Here is a 22,326-nt window from a genome sequence, read left to right on the forward strand (position 1 = left end):
ACTGAAGTTAAACAGGAAGTGTCTCTAAGTGCTGACAGCGCAGTGAAAGGTGACACATGTCGAGTCAGCTACTTCTGATGATGCCGTTCACCAACTGGCTCAGCCTCCCATCCAGCCGTGGCTAGGTAGACTTTGGGCACGTGAAGGGAAAAAAAGACATAACTTTTGCCCAAGTAATTCTTTTATGTCTATGGCAATCACTAAAATTGCCTTACAATCAACATATTAGCTTTCTATTAACTGGAAACAACATTTGCTTATTCAAGGTATTAATCATCCCAGGGTTGAAAGACCAGCCTCTCCTCGTGCGATGGTCTCCCTGTGACATGGACAAGCACAGAAGATCAGTTTATTCGGCTGACTTATGGGACTTTTTCTGTTTCACTTGATGATTGTGAAATATGAACATGCTTTGGAGGGTTTTCTGAAGAGTGTTGAAAAGTTTCCACTGTGTTAAGAATAAGTAATAACAAAAAGTTCCTTCCTTCTTGAAGAAGGAAAATAACACTGTATTTTGAAATCGAAGAGAGATCTACTCAGATCACATTCCACATTCCATTTATTCAACCAATAAGGTTCCTGAAAGTGAGTAATCTGGGGTGTATAACAACTTCACTTAAAAAAACAACATCAGTGCTCACAAGTCTCATCCCCAGCCCAAAGCGTTCTGTATGAATGAGCCATCATCCTGCGCAGGGGGGGAGGGGGCACTACTTTTTGGTCTCTTTTCAGACTGTCTCACACTCTAATGAATTTAGCTGTGGGTTTTCCTTTAAATCACAAAAGTGACTTCTACAGACTCAGCAGCTGAACTGCCACATTTTGCCACAGGTATTCCGAAGTCCCCCCACCCCACGACTGCCAAATCAGGTTTCCCTTCATTTTCTCTGCAAGCATTTTTAAGTCCAGAAAACTTACAGCTGCCTATGGCATAATGTGTAAAAAGTCAATTTACTTGCTAAGTAAATCTTTTCAGGGCTCACAATTGCTCACAAGTGCTGCAGCTCATGATCTGGTAAAACATGTAAGAGCCTCGTTTCTAAGAAAATGCTTCATACAAAAGAGAAGATGGAAACACAACCAGAGCAGAGCACAGGGAGACAGGGCCGGGCGTGGAGAACCAGGGTGAGGGGTGAGGAATCGGGCAGGCAGACGGCAGGATCTTGAGGGAACTTTGTGCTGACCTTTCCCTGGGCCCGCGGGCCTTTGGGTAGGAGAACGTCAAAACAGTGACACGTCAAAGTAGGCAGAAGGAGAAATTTGGGGAGACAATTCTCCATGATAGGAAAAGCAGCCAGCACCTAAATGCTGACTGCAGAATTGCTCTGACTCTAGGTCCCTCACCTTCAAATGTGGATAATTATCATAGTTTGGTGAGGTTGCAAGACTCCCCGAAAGACAGCTGCTAAGGCAGACTTGAAAAGGGCTGTACAAATGCAAGGGGTTCTTATTTATGACTTACCAACCGAATTTTCATTTTTAAGGCATGAGACATATGTATAATGCACATGTCTTCTAAGAATATTCATGAACACTATATGTTTGATACTTTCAAAAATCATGCTACATATTTTGCAGTCATTTTTCAGCTCTTTATTTGCAAAGTTTTCTTCATAGTCATTTATCCAAATCTTTCTCTGTGAAGGCCAATTCTTAACAGCTTATGAAGAAGAGAATGAAAAGAAAAAAATGGGAAAAATAGGAGGAAAATGAAGGAAAGAAAAGAAGGCAATGCATTATCTCCCTTGTAAATAAGATTCACACAGAGTTTGTTAAATCATATACATCCAGACAAAGTTGCACAGTTAAAGATAACATAGGAAAAGAATTCTGGTTCTTTCTTAATCTTACTACAAACCAGAGCCAAAAAAAAGGTTTTGAAATGCACATGTTTTTAATATATTTATTTACTTATCTGTGTGTGAGAGCAAGAGAGAGAGAGGGATACTGAGCACACTCGGGCCTCTCACCCTTGCACATGAACTCTGCACACACGTGCCATCTGTGCATCTGGCTTTTTGTGTGTAATCGGGAATCAAACCTGGCTGGCAGTCTTTGCAAACAAGTGCCTTTAACCACTGAGCAATCTCTCCAACCTGAGATGCATGATTTTTTTTTGAAGACTCTTAAATTTAGTACAATCACATTTACAACCGACAAGGGATGGAATTACTCCCCAATAACCACATTGTGATTTTTTTGTAATTCTCTTGAACTTAATCAAAAGTAGATGAAATTAGAGTCCCTGTAGTCTTGTTTCCAGTTAAAAAAATAGGTAGGGAATCATTAAAAAAAAATCATTGTTTATCCTTCTAAGACTATACTAAAATCTACTCCAGGAAAACAATCTACTTGAGATATTAGACTTTTCTAATAGTACTAGAACAAATTTTAAATGGTTCATCTAGATAACCATACTCAACACAATTTTGAGCCTTTTAAAATTTGTTTTTATTTATTAGAGACAGAGAGAGAGAGAGAGAGAGAGAGAGAGAGAGAGAGAGAGAAAATGGGCATGCCAGAGCCTCTAGCCACTGCAAATGAACTCCAGACACATACATCACTGTGTGCACCTGGCTTACATGGGACCTGCAGAATTGAACCTGGGCCCTTAGGCTTCACAGGCAAGTGCCTTAGCCTCTAAGCCATCTCTCCAGCCCAATTTTGAGCCTATTAATAGGGTAAGAGAATGAGCCAGAGATGAGATAAGTGTGTCAATGAAGAACAATCAATGAATGAATCTCCTGTATTCAGTATTTTTTTGGCAAATAAAACCAGGAATTTTTTTCCTTTTTTTTTTTTTTTTTTTTTTTTACAATTTCCTCTTTTTTCTTCTTTTAAGTTTTTGGTTTTAGCATTGTTTGACAACCTTCTTTCATACACACAAGATATGCTGATCATAATCCCCTTCCAGCAACCTCTTTGGTCCTACCTCCTCTACAAAAACCAGGATCTGGCTTTTAGTTTCGTATGTGCATGTGGGTAGTGTGGGTGTGTTTTTGTGTGTGGACGCACATGCACATGTGCAAAAGACAAAGGTCACTGTCGGGTGTCTCATCTGTCACTTTCCACCACATGCTCTGAGACAGGGTCTCTCACTGAACCCAGAACTCACTGACCAAGTTAGGCTAACTAGCCAGAAGACCCAAAGATTCCCACCCCTGCCTCCCCAGCACTGGGGTTCCGGGCACGCACCGCCACACCCAGACTTTTCGTGTGGGGCTGAGACCTGAACTCAGCCCTCTTGAACTGCAAGAGCTTTACCCCTTGGACCATCTCTGCCCACCCATAAGGTTTCTAACATTTGAAAAATTGTTCTTAAAAAATTCCCTGGGCCTGGTGTGGTGGCGCACACCTTTAATCTCAGCACTCAGGAGGCAGAGGTAGATGGATCACCATGAGTTCAAGGCCACCCTGAGACTTAATAGTTAATTCTAGGTCAGGGCGGACTAGAGTGAGACCCTACCTCAGAAAACCAAAAAATAATAATAATAATAAAAAGCTCTGAATCCCTTCACAATGATATGAAATTGCAAGGACACACCTGTCAAATAAATCATTTCTTTTAACTCAAGACAACCAAATATTGAAAAGGGTATTAGTATGGTAAGGAAACAAATTTTTCACACACCATTGTCATATTGTTATATCAAAGAGACCATATTCAATGTATCAGTTTTATTGCAAACTGGAGTACAGGAAAGCAACTCTTGCAAGTGGTCTTAATGATGTCATTCATGAGACAATGTAGCTGCTAAAACAGCCATGACATCACCTGCCTCCTGTGTGCACATGTGTGGCCCTAACAGTAAAATCACAGTGTATCACGTTTGCACTTCAAAAATAAGATCCCTTATAAATTCTCTTAAAAACACCTGAAAAGCAAACAGTGGTCTTTTTCATTACATTTGCTCTGACGTACAGGCAGACCGCAGCCACATTTCATCCTCTATTTGTTGTGAATCTATTTGTTTCCAATAATCTCTGCAAATAAACTGGTACATCTGTACAAATTTCTCCCATGAATCAAGAAACAAAGTGTTTTCTAATGCACAAGCAATAGTAGCTCAATTTGGGAGGCTTTTTCTTTTTTGAGCTCGGTGTGATTCAGCAATGGTTTGTTTCACCTACAATTAAGTGGACTTTTGACTCTCTTTTCTGTCTCTTGCAAGAGTTTCATAAAGGATGTAAGCTAGTAATCATTTTGTTTATTCATAACAAGTTTTAGGGGAAAACTATGCTATTGTGTTGAAAGTCTTAAAAGTTAGCAATGCCAGTCTAGACTTCAGTTAATTCCTTCACATTTTCTTATTACTTTAAAAAGATTACCATTTTATTTTAAAGTAAAATTTTGTAGCCTCTCAGTTGCTTTGCTTTTGACATGATAATTTCTTCATAGCCCTTTAAGAAAATCAGGCAGAAAAGTCTCACCCCTTAGCATCTGCTACCCACAGGCATTCCAGACATTGGCAGGACGTGGAAGGCTGGATGCAGGAGCTGAAGCCCATCCTCACATTCTTTCCTGTTTGCCTCAAGGCCAGCAGAAGTCTCATTCTTTGAGACTCAATCAAATACTCCATGTTTGAGAAAACGCCCTTATCTCATAGGTAAAATCTGTCACTTTTGTGAGCTCCCATGGAAATCACAAATCACATCTGTTGTAAAACAGTTCCCCGCAGCAGGGAACTGGCCATAATGTAGTTTCTCTGGCTCGGCCATTTCAAGATGCGAGTCCTTGGAGATCAAGCACCATTCTCACTCCTCTGGTATATCCAGAGCAAAGCGACACATGCCCGTAGAGATGGCTGTTCTCACAGCCTGCCATGTCTGTGTCTGCGCATCGCTCAGGGGGCTTGCACTCACAGACTCCGGGTCTTATTCAGAGTCCAGCCTGGAGTCCCAGCATGTGCCTTTCCACCAGGTGCGCAGAGGCTGTGACCGCTGCTCCAGGCCACTGTGGTACACTTAATGGGATAATTATGGCACAAAATGTGATTCTGAAACTTACTAATATGAAACTGTTCCTGGATTTTGCAGGCCTGGAGAAGTGAGTAAGAAATTGGAATCTGAGAATAAAGTCAAAAGACAATTCTTCACTTACACAATTACCCAGGGAGCTGTTTGACTGGACTTCATCCTCTGGAAACTGACTCACTAGGTCCTGGATGCAGGAAGCCATGTGCTTGTTTGAAAGCTCCTCAAGTGATTAAAAGTAATGGGGTTAAAATACTACCACTTTTTGTCTGGAGAAATGGCTCAGCATTTAAGGCCCTTGCCTATAAAGCCTAACGACCATGGCTTGATTCCCCAGTGCCCATGTAAAGCCAGATGTGCAAAGTGGCACATGCATCTGGAGTTTGTTTGCAACAGCTGGAGGCCCTGGTGTGTCCATTCTCTCTGCCTGTCTCTCTTCTCTCTCTCCTCTCTGCTTGCAAATAAATAAAATATTTAAAAACATAACAGCACTTTCACAAATTAAAAATAAAGGTTAAAGCAAAAGAAAACAGTTATCTCTTCCCTTGGGTTCCATGACTAGTATATAAAACTGAGTAATCTGATGCTGACTTCAATAAGAAATGGTGACCCAGCCGAGGTTCTTCAAGCATTGTGTTTTCCAATATGCTTACATGCACAATGTATCACTTATCAGGCATTGACCACTGTGACTAATACAAAGGCTAAGTAGAAGGAAGCCTAGATTCGTCTAGACAGCAGGAGCCCCGGCTGACTCAGTGCTGGTGTTGACAGTGAGCATCTGGCAGATGGAGACAGAGGCTGGGGGGGGGGGTGATGGTTCAATGGTCAAATACACTAACTGCAATGGAATATCTAGTGCAATTATGATGCCAGGCTATGCTGCTCTCCTGGCCTCCAGGCTTACAGATTTTACTGCCTCCTAGCCTTTCCCATCTTAGCCCTTAAAATTTAATACACCAAAATGCTAAACTCTTATTTGACTCTACACGTCCCTGGAAGTTCCCACTACCTAGCAACTGAGAACAGATTCAGAATCTATTCAGGCTTTTGAGGAGGAAGTGAATGTCTTGAACTTGAATTCTCTGTTTTTTTACACTCTGTACATTAATCAATCATTAGTCATACCTACCTTAGACCAGAATCTGAGGTCACCTGTTCTGTGTCCTCTGTGATCATTTCTCTTCCACCTGTAACAGCCGCTCATGTCCCATTGTCACTGTTGTTCTAAAACCCGCTCCCCACACTCCTTGGAGCATTTTTCTCAAACACCGGTCACTTCCTGTCAATCCCTAGTTAAGGCTCTGCAGTGAGCACCTTGCACAGGAGACCCAATGCTGCGGTAAGGTTCGCGGAACTTGTGCACGAAGCCTGGTCACTTATTCCTCCTCTTTCTGTCACATGGAATGACCAGTGCTCCACAGGATCTAGTTCTCACTGGCACATTTACAATACCCACCAGCCTAGTTGTTCCAGGAAATAACCATCTAGCCAAGTATCTCCTTGAAGGCTCTTCCTAGTCTCCTCTCCACATAGAATTAAGAGCAAGGATTTGTCTGGGAGAACAGACTTCCTCTATTTGGCCCAGACTCCTGTCATTTATTTCTATGACCTGTTGCACATTTATTATCTCCCATTCTCACTTCTGACAAATGACTTTCAAACACTAAAAGGCAAGGACCAAGCTCAAGTCATTCTTAGACCTCAAAATATGGGTAGAACAGTGCAAATCATTAATTCTGGATTATGTGAAGATGCAAAAATTGCCCATATTAATGTCCTTATACTCAAATGACAAACACTAGTGATTAACCTGGGCCATTACTAAGTCAGTCCATGTATAGTGGTCTTGTGTAAGTGTGGGTGTGTTTAACACAATATAGAAGGCATTCTAGCTTTGAACCCCTAAGTTGTAATTCCAACATCTTGTTAATAAGAAGTTGCAATATAAGTAGAAAAGACAAATTGTCTCTGGGTCTGACCTGGAGAATACACCACAGTGGGTTACAACCTGAAGCAAAGAGACAGATTCCATCTTCCATAACAGCTTTCTCATCCTACTTTCTAAAGCCTACTGCTAGAATTTCAAGAGTAAGCTTTATTCTAATGTTATGCATCTCACATATGGCCAGTCAAGTGGGCTAGACATTTGAAACTGATAGTGCTTTTGGAGATTAAAATGTCAAAGTCAACATTTAGTTCCTAACAGGGTTTCATAAATATGATCCACTACTCACTGGCCCCAACTACATCTCCCAGCAGACTTGTAGAAGTTTCTAGATATCTGGACTGGGCACATGCATCTAAAATGTATAGAAAGAAGCTTTACTGGGGCTAGAGAGATGGCTCACTGAAACACGAGCATCCAGACCCAAGTTTGGACCCCCAGCACCCATGGGGAAGCAGGCATGGCGGCTTGAGCCTGGAATCCCAGCATGGAGAGGTAGTCAGGAGAATTCCTGGGCTCGTCAACTAGCTGGGCTAGCACAGGCAGCAAGCTCTATGTTCAGAGAGATGCTCTGTCTAAAGACACAAGGCGGAGAACGACTGAGAAGACACTCAGTGTTGGCCTTTGGACACCACACGCATGCATGCATACTTCCATGCATCCTTTCTCTCCCTCACACACATGCACTCCACGTATAAACATTCAAAAAAGAACAACAGCTTGAGCAATGGCTTAGCAGTGCAGGTGTTTTTGCCTGCAAAGCCAAAGGACCTAGTTTCAGTTCCCCAGGACCCATGTCAGCCAGATGCACAAGGGGGCGCATGAATCAGGAGTTCCTTTGCAGTGGCTGGAGGCCCTGGTGCACCTGTTCTCCCTCTCTCTCTTTCTCTGTAAAATAAATATTAAAAAATAAAAAAGTTGGGCTGGAGAGGTGGCTTAGCGGTTAAGCGCTTGCCTGTGAAGCCTAAGGGCCCCGGTTCAAGGCTTGGTTCCCCAGGTCCCATGTTAGCCAGATGCACAGGGGGCGCACGCATCTGGAGTTCGTTTGCAGAGGTTGGAAGCCCTGGCGTACCCATTCCCTCTCTCTCCCTCTATCTGTCTTTCTCTCTGTGTCTGTCGCTCTCAAATAAATAAATGAAATATTTTTAAAAAAATAAATAAAAAATAAAAATAAAAAAGTAGAAGAATGAAAAGGACGCTTTACCAAATGACCCTTAAAAAAGTAAAATTTGCAGTGAACCCAGTTGTTTGGAAAATCTCGAATCCTGGACCTTTTTTCAAGCTCAAGCTAACTAGATTATGCTCGTGGTGCACAAACTTTGGATGCTGGACAAAGGCTGTGATTTCAACAAAAAAAAGAAGGCAAGGAAAGACTATGATGTCAAAAGGAAATGGTCTAGAAGAACAAACTAAGATTTGCATGCCATTAGGTAGATGTTGGTGGTTCAAGAATAAATCAAGGATAGTTAACTGACATTAAAAATACTTCTCACCATAATTTCTGATGCTCATAAGTTACAAACGAAAACAAAATTGAATTAGTTAGCTAGAGATCTGAGAAAAAGAATCTAGTTGTTAAAATTGTGCTTAAAATGAAACAATGCATGGGTGAACCAATTCTACAACTGTGAGATTTTCTCACACCCCTGTTAGTAAAGCCTAACTTTAAATAATAACACCACAATATTTCTAAGTTAAAATTGCACACACACACACACACACACACACACACACACACACACCAGCTTCACAGCAAGTCACATGACGAGCACATTATTTTGTAGTGTGTCCTTAGACAGGCTGGATGTTCCCAACACCCTCATCCCATCTCCATTTCAGGATCCGTGGCACCAGCCTGGGGCCCCACTATGCCTATAACAATCAACTGCCTTCGATATTAGAATTGCTATGTCACTTCTTCCAAAAATGTTTCTGAAACTAGCTAATTGTCCTGGAGATGAGTCAAGAAAAGCACAGCATTTCTTCGCCAGTGTAGAGCCCTTCATAGTTACTGACATCTCTTCTAGAAATATCTCAGAACATGCTGATACTGTTGTGGGTTTTCATGCAGCACCACAGACACTGGCAACTCTGATTTTCAAAATCACAATGTGTTTGCAAAGAGTTATAGATTACTAAATCAGGTACAGGAAGCTAGCAGCGACTGCGAGCGTCTGGGTGCTGTCACGTGATGTCCGCTCTCTGTGCCCCACCACCATGGCTATGTGTGCATGTAGCTCCTTTCCACATTTGCAAAACAAATTACTAATATTTAATAAGTGGGTTTAAGACTTAACACATCTGTGCTGGGGAGACGGCTCGGTGGATAAGAAACAGAATCTGAGTTCCAAGTCGCGTTATAAAAAGTTGGGCATGGCTGTGCATGTTTGTAACCCCAACACTGAGGGAGGCAGAGACAGCACAATTGTTGGGGCTTGCTGGTCAGCCCGTCTAAGTGAAAAAAGACACCATCTCCAGGTTCACCGAAAGACAGTGTCTCAAGGAAGTAAGGCAGCAGAGAAATCCAACACCTTCTTGTGGCTTCCACATACTTGTACATGAAGCACGGCTATCTGCACACACGTGCATGTACCACACACATACACACCAACAAAATACAAAAAAGAATTATACATCTTTGGAAGCAATGGTAGAAACCTTTCAGATTACCCCCCTGTATTCATTGAATTCAGAGATGAAGACTCCAAAGCGTAGATTTTCACGGTGAATTTTCCACCTTGACTCAGAGGTGGTGTGACAAGATAAGCCAGATTTGATCTCTGAGAGAAAGGACTGCAGTTCTTCGCTTGCGGCGTCATTAGAATTCCTGCTTTGGATTCTCTTTGACAAACCTCTGGCCCTCTGAATCCCAGTGTCTTTCTCACAGACAGCAGCTGGGCAGGCTCACTTCTCCAAAGGCCCTGCCCTTCTCCTTTGCTGAGCAGCTTCCCTTCCAGAGCACCTCTCATCCCTCAGGGGCTGCTCAGAAAGGTGGGACCAACTCTGTCCACAGCTTGGGTGAGCGGCCTAACCATCTCAATGAAGGGCAGTCCTGCCTGACCCTGTGGGACCTTAAGCAGACAAGACCACTGAACCCTCAGGCATCTGCTGCAGGCTTTAAGCAAGAAACCCATGTTAAGGAGCCTGGCCTCATACTCATTCCCTGCTCTCATCTATCTTGAATCACTTACACACCTGGCCTGGCCTGGCTCTCCTGCTACAAGGTAGGAGAGGGACCACAGTTCTCTTTACCTGGGTCCTCCTACAGATACATCCATAATGCGAGAACTGACAAGACAGAAAAGAGCCTTGCAAAGACGTAAGCTCTGAGCAGAGCTTAATAGGTATAGGGTCTGGGGAAGGGAATGCCATTCACTAAAGCAAGTCAATCAGGAACAAAGCTGACTGAATTAAATTAAATCGAATTAATAAGTCCCTTAAAAGCCTTTGCAAAAAAGGCTGTCTTATATTTCAATAATTTGTCCTTTAGAATTTAGTCTTTTTAATGTTATCTTCACAGAATGGCTTTTTTTCTTCTCACTCTCTCTTGCTATTGTACTAGGGAGCATTTGGTTTTAAGCGGATCACAATACAAACAAAGAAATTAAGTAGCATTTTTCAGAGAACAAATTTCCAACCACTAATAGCAGTGTTCAAAATAGTAACATAAAAGAGCTGGGCACAGTCCTGGAATGAGACCCGGGGTGCTGCGCAGGGGCTCCCAGAAGCTCATTTCAAGTCAGGAGTGGGATGCTTGGGCAGAGACAGGTGCCACCTGACCAAGAGGACTCAGCTCGCCCAGGAGCCCGGCGCAGGCCCAGTGCTGGCCATCATGGTCAGGGGGAGGGGAGCCCTTCGGCCAAGGAAGGTAGGGAGCTTTGCAAGAACCCACCCCTTCAGGGATATCGCGCTTCAGGATCTTTCCTTCTCCCCTGGACTGCAAAGTTGTTTTAAAACTACAGACATTCCAAAAGGGTTGTGCAGATCGGCAGGCAATCTTCCTGTGGGGTTACTACTCTTTCTTCTGCGCCAGCGAGCTGCCCAAGAGCTTCTTTTAAATCCCATTTTCATCCCAGACCAATGAAGCCCAAACGTGTGGGAGAGGGACTGGAAGCTCGACAAGGGCATGCCGGGTGGGGGTGTCGAATGCTCCCGTGTTTGTAATTCCAGAGTGATTTCAGCGCGCGCGGGGAAGTTTGGGAACCTGGGTTTCTCCACGTCCAACAAGAGCAGGCTCAGCGCCACCCCTAACCCCGATGATGCCTATGACATCAACGGCAAGTGCGAACCTGACTCCTGGAACCCGAGCCGCCGCGTTTTGAAATTGTGCAATGAAACCTTCCAAGGCATGTTTCTCGTGTCAAGGGGGTTTACTGAAGTCCGCACTTACCGAGCCAGACTTGCTCATGTTCCTTCTGGGCAGCTGGCACACGTGAAGCACGGACATCGATCCGTTTTCTTTTTAAATTAAGTTTAACATTTTGGTTGGCCAAATGTCAAACTCTTCGAAAAAGCAAAAAGAATTTTTTTTTTTTAAATCAAGACTGAAAATTTGAGGGAAACACAATGATGGTTTCCCGTGGGTCCCATTTTGGACCACCTGAAGGACACCCCTCCGGAGTCCGCGCCCACGCCCAGGAAGCGCTCACTGCCCGAGGCCCGGCGGGTGCCAGGCCGTCAGCTACGCAGCGCTGCTTGGTCCAGGCCCATTGCAAAGAGGTTACAGAAAGGCTGCAGGGAAAGGGGGCACTTTCGAGGGTCCCCAGGAAGCAGCCATCTGGCAAAACACTCTACAGGGCCACAGGCACCAACATCGGAGACACAGGGAACTTCAGGCTGGCAAGAAGCTCTTCCCCCCCCCCCCATCAGGGCACCTAGCCTGGCAGGTCCTTGGTGAGCGGCTGGGCTCGGCGTCCAGGGGGCGGTACAGACCCCACCCCAGGAACCCCCCGCCCCAGCACACGGAAGGAATCTCCACTTGCACCGCCCCTTCTCGCTCTTCCCGGCTGGTCGGGGACCGAGAGAACTCTCCGGGAGTCCCGGCTCGCGGCCGCAGCCCCACACCCTGGGAAAGGGCTTGTAGGGACCTGTGTGTTGGGCCGGGACTCGGGCTTTGAGAGCCAGCGCCAAGGTGCAGGCTTAAAAGTGGCACCCGAGCGAAAGGAGGAGGTGCGGAGGCTCCGATCTGCAAACCACCTCTCCCAGAAGGTCCCCGATTCCCACGAGTCCTCTGGGTCCCCACACCTGCGGGCACCCCGCGGCGGGGCGGCCTCGGGTGACGCCGACGGTGCGGGGCGCACACGCGGAGCCTCCTCCGCTGGGCTCGGTTCGCCGAGGACGCGGGACGGCGGAGAAGTGAGCAAAGAAAGTTGGCAGCGCCGGGAGACCGCCGGGCTTTCGGCGCCCGCGCGCGCCCGTCCCCCGCCCCGCCCGCCGCAGCCCGGCTCCCGCTCGCCCGTCCTCGGGCCGCCCAGTCCCGAAACGAAACGTCCCGTTCTAGCCACCGACTGCCCCCGCCCGCCCCGGCGCCTTCGGCGGAGCCTTCAGGAAGCAGGAAAGGAGGGGCGCGCGCGGGCGGGGCGGCGGGGTGCGCCCCGAGGGGACCGGGCCGCCGACACCCCCTTACCTCTCTTCTCCTCCAGCGCCCGACCCGCAGCCAGCAGCGCGGCCAGCAGCACGGGGAGCGCGGCTCCCGGGGTCGCAGAGGGTCGCATCGCCGCTACCCCCAGCGGGTCCGTGACGGGGTCCGGTGCGCGGCGGGCGGCGGCGTTGGCGGCTGGGGAGCGCTCGGGCGGCCGGGCGTCGGGTCCGGGAGGCGGCGGCCGCCGGGGCGCTCGGAACGCCCTGCCCAGGCGGAGGCTGCTGCGCGCTGCGCCGCCCGCTGCCCAGACGTCTCGCTCCTGCGGCCACCGGGGGCGTGGGGAGGCTGGGCGGGAGGAGGAGGGACCAGCCGGAGCAGGAGGAGGAGGAGGAGGGATCGCCAGGAGCCGGGAGGAGGAGAATGCGTGCTGGGAGGAAGAATTCGCCGCCAGTACCGAAGGCGGACGGGGCCAGGAGGCGGTGGGAAACAGCCTTGGCCTCGGCGGGACCCGGACTCTTGGAGACGCCGAGGAGGGCGGGCGCTGCAAGCGTCCTTCGCAGTTAATCTCTGAGCGGGAAGTCCCCGGCGCAGCTCCTCGGGACTTGGACCTCATGAACTTGGACGACAGTCTAAGCAGAGCCAGTCTGGGTCAGGGTTCCCTTTCCTCGCTTGGCCGTGATTTTCCGAGCAAATCTGAGCCCTGGCAGCGCACTTGGGGCTGCGCCCTGGAGGGTAAGGAGCCGATGGCTTAGCGGCCCGGGTCATTCTCCCGCACACCTCCCGCACACCCCCTTCTCGGACCGCTTCTCCAGCAGGGGCCCGGCCGCCCCTTTCCCCAGCACAGCGGGGGTTCCTGATGTGTCAAGTCTCACTCAAGCCCCAGGGTCCTTCAGAGCCCATCAAGACAGAGCACAGCTGGCGACCGATTCCTGGATGTTTGTTGAAGGAGCGCAGGAGTAGTGAGTAGTGAAGGGGTCTCACATGGCGCTTCCCACGTCGGGAACCAGCTGGGGCACCAGGAGATCTAACGCCATGCGTTGGCAGTGCCACTCGCCCAAGGTGAAGCCCAGGAAAGAAAGACACCAGCAGCAGTTTGAAGCACTTTTCCAGTCTCTGGATCGCTCCGCTGGTGTCAAGCAGCCCTGCCGCCCTCACGCGGGAGCACAGCCAGAGAAGTCCCCGGGAGAAAAGACTCTTCCGCACACCACCTCAGCCTGCCCCCACTCCACCGCCAATAACGACCTTTCTCCACAAGATCAGTTGGCCATCGACCGGGTCTGGGATCTCCTGGTTTAGCAGGGGTTATTGCAAGAAGCAGCGAGGCTCAGACCAGCCTCCCTGCTGCAGGCCTCAGAGCACAGGCGCCTCCCCCCACTTTCCCTTCCCATCCAGCAAGGGGCCCCAGTTTTGTGTGTGGCACCTGGATGGGGCCGTTGCCCAGCGTGTGCAGGATCCCACGCCATCTGGATCCTGTAACTCTCGCTGTGAACCAGAGCAGCATTTCTCAAACGCTTGCCATTGGTGACTGTTTTTCTCAGGGGTAAATTTTGTGTGACCCTGGCTATGTAGCATACAAAGTAAGAAAGCAAATAATTTACTACTAATAAATTAATTTTAAGACAAAAATCTTTCGTATACATACAATTTTCTATTTACTAAACACAAGGAATATGCTAGAGAGATGGCTCAGCGGTTAAAGTGCTTGCCTGCAAAGCCTAAGGACCTGGGTTAGATTCCCCAACACCCACATAGTGGTGCATGCATCTAGAGTTCATTCCTTACTGTAGCTTGAGGCCCTGGACTACCCATTCTCTCTCTTACTAAATAAACAAATAAATAAATATTCAAAAAGCAAGGAAAACATGCATACTTATAAGACGGTTGTTTATTAATACCTACTGTTACAGAGAGTAGATCTTTTTAAATTCTGTGATAATTTCATAGATGCACATACTGTAACTTGATCATATTCACTCCCATTACACTCTCATATTCCCCCTACTGTTCTTGCTCAACCCATTCTTCCCATCTAGACTCCCTTCTGTTTTCATGTCTTTTTGTGTGACCCACAAATTAGATTAATTAATTAATTAACTAATTAGAGTTGCTTGCATGAAAACCAGCGGGGGCCTACATACTGGATATGAATGACTTGCCAGTGGCTACACCACTGAAGGAAATGACTCCCTGCCTCCTAGATACCATTTCATTTTGTAGAGTTGACTGATAATTTGTTTTGATAATTGTCAATAAAATTGTCAGAAATAGGGGCTGGAGAAATGGCTTAGTGGTTAAGTGCTTGCTTGTGAAGCCTGAGGACCCAGGTTTGAGGCTTGATTCCTAAGAATCCACGTTAGCCAGATGCACAAGGGGGCGCACGCGTCTGGAGTTCGTTTGCAGAGGCTGGAGGCCCTTGCACGCCCATTCTCTCTCTCTCTCTCTCTCTCTCATTCTCAAATAAATTAAAAAAATGACCAAAAAAAGGTTTTAAAAATGTCAGAAGTATGGTTAAGGCCATTTCAGAAATTATTGGAACGTCTGTCCCAACCCCAAATTAAAATTCATTTGACATTTCATTTACAAATTTTATCAATAACTCAGAAATTTTAAATGTAAAACTAACACATTAGTATATACAAAGATATACCATTTTAAGTTCTAAGAAATGATGGTAGAAAGCATTAAAAGTCTGTTTTCTGTAAGCAAACCATATTTTTTTTTTAGGGAAAGTGTGTGTGTGTGTGTTTGTGTGTGTGTGGGGGGGGGGGCAGAGGAGAATTGGTGTGCCAGGGCCTCAGACACTGAAATCGAGCTCCAGACACTTTCTTTGTCCTCCTTCCACTTTCCAACTAGTCCTGAGCAGGAGAAGGCGGTATGAGCATCAGTGCCTCTAACCATGAGTCTTCCAACCAGTCCATCTGCTACTCTGTGCCGTTTCCCCCTTCACAGTCAATGTTGGAATGTTGATGGACTCTATCACTATCAGCTCTCCTACAGTTAGAGATAGTTACGGTGCGGTCACAGATGCAATGGTCACCTTAAGTCTGGAAGTCAGTGTCGCAAAGCACTCCTCCCCTCCTTGGGCTCTGACATTCTTTCTGCCTCCTCTCCTGAAATGTCCCCTGAGCCTTGAAGGGGGTGAGATGAATGTCTCACCCAGCACTCAATATTCTCAGCACTTCAAAAGTTCTAACTCTCTCCAGTTGCTTCTATGAACAAAGGTGGGCGCAGCATTAATTAATAAGCACAGGTATCAATATTTACAGGGTATAAACTATATTTTAAGTAGTTTAAAAAGTAGTAGGTGTTCAGCATAGCTCTTTGTTGCCTCCTAAGCCTTGCTGAACATCTCGAATGCTCCTGCCCACATCCTTGCTTGACCAATCCCAAATACAGCACTGGCCATCAGCAGTGTCCCGTCCCCTGCACTCCACCGGCTCCGCCCGAGGGCCACACCACCCTTGCACTGTTTTAGTTACAGATCTCTGCAGACACCTGAAGCAAAACGCACAGAGTTGAAAATTCTAAGCTAGGATCCACATAAGCAAAAACAGGCGGCTGTCTTTTCCAGGCTGTGTTTCCTCAGTATAATATTTACCAGTTCCACCCATTTTCCTGCAAAATCAGAACCACATTTTTCTCTACAGATGAATAAAATTCCATGGTATGTATGTCTGCACCACATTTTCATTCCTCAGCCACTCACTAGTTGGTGGACAACTATGCTGACTGCGTTTCATAGTAGTGACCAGAGCAACAATGAACGTGGATGTGAGTGTGGATCTCTGTAATAACCCCACTACGGAGTGGTATATTCTAGGAGTGTTATAGCTGGATCATATGGTAATTATATTTTTAGCTCTTTGAAAACCTCCACGCTAATTTCTGCTGTGGCTGCAGAAGCTCACACTAAAAACAGTAGTAAATAAAGGACCCTCCCCCTGCCCCATCCTCACCAGTATTTGCTGCCACGCTTTGCTTCATGATTGCCATTGAGACTGGGGAGAAACAGAATCTTAAAGTGGTTTTGATTTTCATTTTCCTGATGGCTTAGGATGTTGAACACTTGACAAAATATTTATCAGCAGGCTGAGGAAATGGCTTGGCAGTTAAGGTGTTTGCCTGTGAGCATAGGACCCTGGTTTGATTTCCCAGGACCCACGTAAGCCAGATGTACAAGGGGCACATGCATCTGGAGTTCGTTTGCAGTTGCTAGAGGCCCTGCTGTGCCCATTCTCTTTCTATCTGCCTCTTTCTCTCACTCTCTCTGTAATTACAATGATTGTAATGGGGAGGTAATATGATGAAGAATGGAATTTCAAATAGGAAAGTGTGGGGGTGGGGAGGGAGGGAATTACCATGGGATATATTTTATAATCATGGAAAATGTTAATAAAAATTTTAAAAAATCAATAAAAGGGAAAAAATATTAAAAGAATATTTATCAGCCATTATTATTTCTTTCTTTTCTGAAAACTCTGGGTTGATTTTGGATTGGGTTGTTTGTTTCTTGATGTTGCATTTGTTTTGAGTTCTTTGTATATTCTAGATATTATTCTCCTGTCAGATGTACAGCTGGCAAAGAATTCTCTCCCATTTTACAGACTGCTTTTTAATTGATAGCATCTTTTGTTGTACAGAAGCTTTTTAATTTCATGAGGTCCTGCTTGTGGATTATTGGCCTTATTTTTTAAACAACTGGATTCCCATTCAGAAAGTCTTTATCCATGACTATGTATTGAAGTGTGCTTCCTAATTTTTCTCTGCCATCTCAAAGTTTCAGGTCTTACGTGGAAGTCTTTGATCCATTAGGAGTTGATTTTCATGCATAGTGAGGATTGAGGTTCTAGTTTTGATCTTTTCTATGAAGATATGTAGTTTCCTATCAAAGATACTGTCTTTTCTCCAGTGTGGACTTATGGGATATTGTTCAAAAATTTAGGTGGGTGTAGTTAGTTGTGTGGACTAATGTTTGGACTTTTATTCTGTTCCATTGATCTCTGTGTCTCTTTTTGTTCCCATGACATGCTGTTTCTATTATTGCCTCTCTGACTGGTAGCACCTCAAGCATTATTTGTGCTCAGGATGGATTTAGCTATCTGTTGTCTGTTGTGCTTTGAATTAAATCTTTTTTTTAAAACTTTTATTTATTTGAGAGAGAGAGAGAGACAGAGACAGAAATAAGCAGAGAGAGATGGCTACGTGGGTCCTGGGGAATTGAACCTGTGTCCTTTGGCTTTGTAGACAAATACCTTAACTGCTAAACCATCTCTCCAGCCCTTGAAGTGAATCTTAAGATAGTTTTTCAACTTCAGTGAAGAAGGGTATGAGAGTTTTATCTGTAATTGCATTGAACCTGTAGATTGCTTTGGGTAGGATGCCCATTTGCACAATATTAATTCCTCTGATCCTTGAGAATGGAAAGTCTTCCCATCATCTAGGGCCTTCTGAAATTGTTCTTAAGTGTGATAAATTTTGCATTACAGAGTTCTTTCACTTCTTGGTTAGGTTTATTTTATTATTGTTTAGGCTACTGTGAATAAAATAGTTTCCCTGATTTCTTTCTCAGTATTAATGCTACAAAAGAAGACTAGTGGTATTTTTATATTCACTTTGTATCTTGCCATGACATTGATTGGGCTTATCAGCTCTAGAACCTTCTGGCAGAGTGTTTAGAGCCTCTTATGTGTAGAATCATAGCATCTGCAAATAAGGACACTATGACTTTTCCTTTTCTATTTGTAACCCTTCCATTTCCTTCCCTTGATACATTTACCTACCTCAGATTCAGGCAATCTATTTAAATAGGGATAGAGAGAGTAAACACCTGGTCTAGTTGAAATGCTTTGAGTTTTTCTCCATTTAGCATGAGGCTGCCCTGCACATGTATTTTCTATGTAGCCTTTATTGTTTGAGTTGGGTTCCCTCCATCTATAGTCTCTCTAGGATGGTTATTACAAACGGATGCTGGATTTTGCCAAAGGCCTTTTCTGTATATGTGATGATAATATGATTTCTGTCCTCGAATCTAATTATGTAATGAATTACCTTTATGCACACTGACCCTTTCTTGGGTCACTGGAATTAAATCAACTATGTCATGGTGAATGATCTTTTTGATATAATTTTGAATTATGTTTGTAAGTATTTTACTGAGAATTTTTTGCCTATGTGGTCAAATAGCTTGCAAAAAGTTATTTTCCTGACAACCTGTGCCAGGGGTGATGGAGACAGACACAGAATACTCAAGATGTACCAAAGCAGAAATCCAGAAGCTGCTGAGAGCTCAGCACTAAAGCCGACTTAAAACACACTCACAACAGCTCAGGAAATTTTGCAGAAGAGGGGCGGAAAGATCGTCAGAGGCACAGGGTGGGAGGGAATATCCAGAGACACTGCCCCCACCATGATGACTAACTGATGCTCTCACAACTCATAACTCACAACCCTATGGCGAATACCAGCAAGCCCAGTGAAGAGTGCCCTCAGTGGAGTAGAGGCAGGGAGGAGGGAAAGGATGGTACCAACACATGACGTGTCTATACAGAGTTTCTATTTAATAATTTAAAAAAGTAAACAATGAACAGTGTTGAGGTGGTGTCCCTGCAATCTCATGCTCCATAAGTAAGCCCTCACCCCAAGACTGAGGGAGGAGAATCTGTGGGGGTAACCCTAATACAGACAGCCCCCTGAAGTGATGCTTTGGGGCCTCATGCTCTTTAAGTAAACCCTCACCCTAGGTTCCCAGGGAGGAGCATACACACGGGCAATCCTCACACAGGGACCCCCACTGGAGGCTGCTCTGTGGTCTCACAGTCAAGGATAGGGACAAGGAACTTCTAGAAGTGGCCACAGGGAGTCACCTTGTCATTCATTCAGGGTAGAATGAGACTTCCAATGATGCCGCTGCTCTGGGGTCTCCACACTGTACATAAGCCCTCACCTTGAGGCTGAGGGAGAAACGTGCAAGGAAGACTTTTGACACAGGAAGTCCGTCAAAGTGGCTGCTCGGGGGCTCCCACTCCTATCTTTGGGAGTTCTCACTCCTATGAAGAACCCCTCTCCATGCTGTGCAAGTGACCCCCCCCCCCAGACTCACTGGTTCACCAGAAAAGTAAATAAATAAAAGACTTTATAGACAAAAAATTAATTTTCCTATATTTTTTGAGACTTGCTTTGTTTCCCAATATGTGATCTGTTTTAGAGATGTCCCATGGACTGGTGAGAAGAACTTGGCATTATTTAAGCGAGTAGAATTTTCCACAGATGTGTGCTAAGTCCATCTCACCTTTCATTTCTCTCTATTGTTTATTTATTTGTTTACTCATTGGTCTGGACCTGTCTGTTGGTGACAATAGGATACCGAAGTCACCTACTATTTATTACTGAAGGGGTTTCATCTGTGACTTTATATCTAATAGTAGTTGTTTTATAAAACTGGGTCCTGTGGTGTTCAGTGGGTATATGCTTGGAATTGAAGATTCCTCTTGATGGGCTGCTCTCCTAATCAAGATGAATTGGCCTTCTTTACCTCTTCTGAAAAACTATTGTTGAAAGTTTATTGAATATTATAAAAGTGATGCCTATTTGTTTATTGGTTCAATTTGCTTGGAATATCTTTTTCCACTGTTTTACATTAAGGTAGTGTCTCTCAGTGATGATAAGGTACATTTCTTGAAGATAACAAAAATATACACTCTGTTTTCTAATCCAGTCTGCTAATCTGTGGCTTTTAGTTAAGTATTTGAACCATTAATGTTCAGATTTGTTAGAATGTGTATATTAATAACTATCACATTGACGATTTTGTAAAGTTTGATGTTTTCTTGGTCTTCATTTGCTTAAAAACTATTGTAGCATTGGTAATTTTTTTTTCCTGTAGCCTCTTTAGTATGTTTATCCTCTTTCATCTAACATTTTTCTTTTTGTATCCTCAGTAGAATGACAATGGTAATATGTTCCTTTATTCTGCCTTCAATATGGAAAAGTCTTTATTTCTCCTCCAGATGATAGATAGTTGTGCTTAGTATCTGTGGTCTTTCAGAACTTGAAATACATTGTTCCAGGTCCTTCTGTCTTTTAGTGTTTGATTAAAAAGTCAACTGTATTCTGATGGGACTGCTTTGCATGTGATTTTGCCCTTCTGTCTCATATCTTCTTTTCTTTCTGTCATTCCTTTTGTTCCTTTATTTCTTTCCTTCTCTCTTCCTTCCTTCCTTTCTATCATCTATCATCTATCTCTTTCTTATTTCTTTCTGGTGTGTGTGTGTGCATGCATGTGCACGCACATGCACATGCATGCCACAGCATGTACGTGGACTTCAGAGGACAACCTTGCCGTAGCAGTCATTGCCTCATTTGATGCAAGGTGTTTCCTCTTGTTTGCCACTGCATATGCCAGGCTAGAGGTCCCATAGGCTTCTAGCATTCTCATATCTTGGCTCTGCTTCCCATCCTGCCCTTGGACATGCAGTAATTATAGCTACGGATGGCACTTGATCCAGTCTACACAGGTTTGAGGAATGTGAACTCCAGTCATTAGGATTGCACAGTTTGGTGGTGGTTTTAATCAACAAACCATCTGCACATCCCTCCCATGCAGTTTCCAATATTTCATTCTGTATATTTAATGTGGTGACTATAATATGATGTGGGTTGTTTCTTGTGTTGTGTAGTTTGGTTGTGTTCTGTATGCTTCATGTGTCTGGATTTTTCTATTGCTGTATTAAAAATGTTTTCTTAGCCAAGTGTGGTGGTGCACACCTTTAATCCCAGCACTCGTGAGGTAGAGGTAGGAGGATCATCATGAGTTCGAGGCCACTCTGAGACTACTTAGTGAGTTACAGGTCAGCCTGGACTAGAGTAAGACCCTACCTCAAAAAAACAAAACAAAACAAAGAAAGTTTTCTTTGCCTTTTCATAGAGTTCTCCTTCTATGCTTGTAAGTTTTAGATTTGCTTTATTTATGGTGTCACAATACCTTACATCCCATTCATATGTTTTTAAATATATTTATCTTTGTTTGAGTGACCGTGTCTCTGCCTTGCTGTAGTTCCTTGTGTGACCCCACAGACTCAGGCTTGCTACTTGGGTCTCCAGTGGGTGGAGGTTGGAGAGTGAGAGTGGTGGTTGTACCACCTCTGAGCTCACACACAGGAGCCTGAGATAATGGATGGATGGCTGGTGAGTGGACGAGTGAGTTTTCTTTCTAACCGATGAAGTAACGCTGTGCAGTGCGTGGGAGCAGAGCTGTGTCTCTGGGGTGGATCTTAATTCCAGGCGTGTGTAGAGGAGACGGAGCTCTGGTGGTTGGTTGGTGTTTGCTGGCTGTTTTGGTGGTGTTTCTCTGCTTGATAAATGAAAGTGAGCCAGTGTCTTCTGCCATTGATGGTGTTCCCCTGGAATCTGTAAGCTTGAAATAAGCTCTTTCCTCCCATAAGCTATTCCTGGTTGGGTGTGTTATCAGCCTTGATATTCTGTCCTCCACACACAATGCTTTATGTACGTTTGTCTCATTTGACTTCTTAAAATTTTCATTTCCAGCATTGTTTCAGTTTGGTTTTCTTTCAACATTTCCATCTTATTTTTGAAGTTAATTTTCTTATTATGAATTGGTGTCTGTTTCATTCAACTATTTGTTTGCTTCCACTTTGATTTCGTCCAGAAGTTTCCTTGTGTTATGTTTGAATTATTTTTTTTTTAAAATTGTTTATTCTTATTTATTTATTTGAGAGTGACAGACAGACAGAGAAACAATGAAAGAGAAAGAGAGAGAGAGAATATGCATGCCAGGGCCTCCGGCCACTGCAAATGAACTCCTGAT

General features: G+C 44.8%; 1 protein-coding gene across 2 annotated transcripts in view; it reads right to left on the bottom strand.

Annotated features, from left to right (window-relative positions):
* Positions 1–12,626, bottom strand: part of Egfr (epidermal growth factor receptor) — a 203,520-nt gene extending 190,894 nt beyond the window's left edge. For both annotated transcript variants that reach the window (XM_045135494.1, XM_045135493.1), the window contains exon 1: positions 12,549–12,626. The gene's annotated coding sequence lies outside the window, so the exon portion shown is untranslated. The remainder of the gene's footprint in view (positions 1–12,548) is intronic.
* Between the last annotated feature and the right edge of the window lie 9,700 nt (positions 12,627–22,326).

The sequence above is a fragment of the Jaculus jaculus genome, chromosome 16 (assembly GCF_020740685.1).
Source record: "Jaculus jaculus isolate mJacJac1 chromosome 16, mJacJac1.mat.Y.cur, whole genome shotgun sequence".
Taxonomy (NCBI): Eukaryota; Metazoa; Chordata; class Mammalia; order Rodentia; family Dipodidae; genus Jaculus; species Jaculus jaculus.